The sequence below is a fragment of the Rhagoletis pomonella genome, unplaced genomic scaffold, assembly GCF_013731165.1.
Source record: "Rhagoletis pomonella isolate Grant_MI unplaced genomic scaffold, Rhpom_1.0 Rhpom_scaffold_02440, whole genome shotgun sequence".
Classification (NCBI taxonomy): domain Eukaryota; kingdom Metazoa; phylum Arthropoda; class Insecta; order Diptera; family Tephritidae; genus Rhagoletis; species Rhagoletis pomonella.
The window spans coordinates 25,406-30,046 of NW_023460994.1; the positions used below are offsets into that span (position 1 = coordinate 25,406).

A 4,641-nucleotide genomic window follows, 5' to 3' on the forward strand; every position below is an offset into this window, starting at 1 on the left:
GAATAATAAAATACCAAAAAGAAACTAAACATTTAAATATTTTTAAGGTTTTTTGCACGTAAGTTCACACTTGAAAGAGTATTGAAATTCACAATTTATTAAGTTTTTTATTTTTATTTCAAATACGGGTAATTAAAAAATAATAATTTCATACAAAAATGTAATAACATTTTTTATTTTTATAAAAGCTAACTTCAAAAATTTCAACTTCCTCTCAAATCAAAGAAGGTCCAAGCTAAGGGCTATTCGGAAAAACAAAGCATCAGTCTCTTATTTTCTAAACTATAATTGATAGAAATGTGCAATATGCGCAAACGCGGCTAGATGCCGAATTGGAACTTAGTTGCGCAAATTGGACTTTTCTAGCAATTAACGTTTGGATGCTTTGGTTTGCTGCATTTCCGAATAGTGGGCCAACTTTCGACAAGATTTCTTGCTGATAGCTCTTCAGTTCACTGAAACTTTAGTTTTAGGCTATATTTCGATTTTAATAATCGTACGCACAGATTGTATTTTTATTGAAGAGTAATTTGATTCAAGTTTTTAGCTTTAAAATTCCGAAAAGTTAATGAAAATATTCCCAGTAGAACGGCAGCTTTAAATATTTAAAACCGATAAACTGCAAATAAGCGTTCGGAAATGCATCATCAAAAAAGTTATTTCCGATTGCAGTAAAAACGTTCGGAAATGCATCATCAAAAAAAAAAAATTGAGCAACGAATGACGAAAAATATTAATCAAGTGCACCCTGTGGCTACGCTGGAGTAGCACAGACCGCAACCATTTCTCTAAAAGACACATGTTGACGATTCCGAGCCAACATGTTGTCAACGTCATTTTGTTAACATGTTGACGACTTAGAGCTAGCAACATGTGCCCAGCGCTGTGGTTGTAGTCTCTGCTATCGTAAGAAAATCGGTACATATGCAATGCGAAAATATTGAATTCGCTGCACCAAAAACTTGCTTTAAATATTTATAATTGTGGTTCTAAGGGAAATATTTTCATGAAATCTTCTGCATTTGAAAGCTTCACGCTTGTAGAATCATATCGAATTGAATGCGGAAAAAATTTAAAATTTTTTTATGTTTTGAGCTTCGTTAGCAACTCGTAATATTTTCTTATACATACATACTAGTGCAATTATTTGCGACATACATTGGTACTCATTTGAAATCATTTTACTGGCTGTGCAAGATTGTAAAATTATAAATTTCTCGATTTGCAATAAACAGGTAAATCATCGTATAGAGGTTTCATAAAAATACATATTTAAATTTTCTACACGATTAATAAAAATCATCATCAAATTCAGCGGGATTCGATTTTTGATTCTTGACTTGATCTTGATTGCGGTACATGTAGGCAACTTGTTGTGCAGATGTTGCATCCTCCGCTGATTTATCCTCACGCATGCGTATGAAACGTGGAAACCGCAGTGATATGCCCTTTTCTGGATCAATAATACCAATTCCAGCCTTGTGTACGGGACTCAATGAAAGATCTGCACATTTTACCTCCCAAACCTGCACAGCCTCGAACCAAGTATCAGGCGCTAGGGTGGGATCAAAACGATAATAAGATTTTGGTGCCGGTATCGTGTGCTCCTTAAAGAATTTGGCATGTGCATTTAAATCATCATCATTCAGTCCTTAAAGATGAAAGATTTATGTTGTTTTATGTTACTACCACATACCGCATTAAAAGACATAGCCCAATTTACACTTACCTGTGCCTATTTTGCAAATACTTTGATACTCCTCATTTTCATCATCGTAACAGGCGAGCAAGAAGCCGCCATACACACCAGTTCGTTTGCCCTTGCCAATGTAACCGCCGATAACAACGAGGTCTAGCGAGTCTCCAACGCCAGTCAAATAATCCTTTTTCAATTTCAACCATTTGTGTGAACGTTTAGCAATTTCGTAAGATGCGTCATTATCTAGCGACTTGATCATCAGGCCTTCACAATTTCCTAAAATCGAAGCATTTACATATATATCGAAATTAAATTAAAATTAAAAAATCTACATTATAATATCAATTACATTTTTCAACCAACCTTTAATGGAGTTCTCCAAAAAGCCTTGTATATCGTCCGGATCATTTGTGTCGCATGAAGTTGGAAATTGAAATTCTCCTTCAACTTCGTTAAAGTTTTCTCTTAGCAATTGCCTTCGTTCAGCGAAGTTTTTTTTGAGTCAACGCCTCGCCATTCAAATACAGTAAATCGAAAGCATAAACGCAGACTTGCACTTTGATCTCTTCTAAATCGACATTTTTTCGCTTCCGTGTGCTTAGTACTTGGAAAGGCAGAATTTGTTTGTGTTCAATATCCCATGCAACAATTTCACTATCAACTATATATGATTCAACACTGTCCTTTTTGAATTCATCTATGCGCCGTATTACGTCGGGATATTTGGTTGTATTATTTTCCTGATTACGAGAGTATATATTAACGTTGCCATCTTTGTCACGATGAATTTGCGCCCGTTCTCCATCATACTTCCATTCGCATGTAATGTTGCCTTTTAAGCGATCCATCACCTCGGATACACCCCTTGTTGGGTGCGCTAACATTGGCTTCAATGGAACACCTGGCTCCATTGAACAATACTTGAGCAGATCATCGATACCATGAGTGAGAAGTGTCGATACGATTTTGTCGAAATTTGGACATTGGCTGTAACAATTATTATTTTTTTTTTTAATTTGTTGTTCTACTATAAACATTCTCTCTCTCTTACCAATAAGCCGTTTTTAGCAGAAGAGTAATATCATCGATATCCTTCTTTATATCAGCTTCAGATTGTTTCGCCTTCTTTGGACATTTCTCATCGTACGCTCGACTGTTGACTAAAGCTGTTGCCAAAGCTTGAAACAAACTTTTCTCTGCAATTCCTATACGCATCTTGCCAATCAGTGATCTTATAATAAATCGCGCTTCTGAATATCGTGATGCCACAAAGAGATCATGTATAATTGGTGATTTGGCTTTGCCGGAACTTTTCGCAATTGTTCTCAATTTCTGATAGACAGTTTGTACTGTTAGAGGTTTTGGCGTGAACATCATTCGCTGGGAAACTCTGGAGCGCTCGGCAACAATACCAAGATCGCCAATTTCCTGCGTTTGAGCTTTAATAAACTTTAGTTCACGCCCAGTAGATACGGCTATAACCTTCATCAATGTAGTCTCTGCCACTCCAAGCTCAACACCTGCAAATGTGAGGAAAGAATTTTTCTCTTTTTATATGCTTCTAAATACTCGCACCTTTTTACTTATTGAAATTTGCAGTTTCAGTTAAAATAAACATACCTTCATAAGCCGGTGCCAGTTGGTTGATACTTAAATAAATACAGTACAGTAAATCATCTGTGTTCAATAATAACACTGAACATAAGAAATTTGCAAGTATCTCTACCATCTTATAACGTCCTTTAGTGTCTTCAATTAGTTCAAAAGTTCTGGCCAAAGCCAAATAAGGTGTGCTGTTTTGGAAAGTATAGTAAATAATACAAATAATAAATTTGAATGCCAATTTTCTAACTTTTTGTTTCCATTCCAATACGCGTCCTTTATAGGATGATATCTCGTTGCTCCTGGATTATATTCGGCACCACATTGGTTTGACTCAACCGAAAGTTTCTTTACACTCAAAGCTTCATTTTTGTTAGGGCTTTCTGCACTACCTTTAGCTGCTGTTGTAGGTTTTTCGTCTACCAATTTGCCAGCCTCACTAGTCACATCCTTTTTGATCTCGGCGGCTTCCTTTTTCAATGGAATTTGCTCAAGTTTATTTTTGGGAGATTCTTTAGAAGCCTTTGGTGATTTTTTCTTCGTTTCACTACTTTTACCATTAATCTGTAGACTTTTCTTAGTTTCCGTTTTGGGAGACACCGCAGATTGTTTTAGAACCTTTTGCTCCGGCTCGCCATTCTTTTCACTCGATTGTGGACTTTCCTGTCTTGAATAGGATATCAATTATTGCTCAAAAAAGTTTAGCGCGTTTTTGTATAAACTACCTGCAACGCTTTGCGCTCGACGCTTCTTCAATTTTTGCACTCGCAGCTGGCTTAAAGAATGACCTAAAAACAAATGTATTTTGGATATTAACACGTACGAAAGGATTCCTTAATGTTTTGGAAACTAACGTTATAGATTTTTGTGCCATATTTACGCTTTTTTCTAGTTTTGTTTTTTTTTGCTTGTAGTGAAACTAGTTGCAAATATGCAAGCGCCAAAAGTCAATACAGGGTGTGCTGTATTAATAATTAAATGCAGATGTGCCAGATTAATAGGGTTGATTTTTTGTAATATATTTTGCCATTGACAAAGTGCAGAAATATCTGAAAGTTAAATATTATAAGAAAATGTTTGTAAACTATTAACGCTGCATTTCTTTATTCATTCTAAACGTTTGGAATACATTTTTTTGTTTACTTATTCTTTAGAACGTTCCTAATGATATCGTCGGTCCCTACGAAGAGTAGCACATTTCACTATTCGCGTGGAAGACTAGCACGTTTCACTATTCGCGTCGAAGACTAGCACATTTCATTATTTGCGTGGAAGACTAGCACATTTCAGATTTTTGCGTGGAAGACTAGCACATTTCGTTATTTGCGTGGAAGACTAGC

The 4,641-nt window shown here is 35.8% G+C and overlaps 1 pseudogene; it reads right to left on the reverse strand.

Annotated features, from left to right (window-relative positions):
• Window positions 1-165: 165 nt before the first annotated feature.
• On the reverse strand, window positions 166-4,344 carry LOC118753420 (annotated as a pseudogene).
• Window positions 4,345-4,641: the final 297 nt, after the last annotated feature.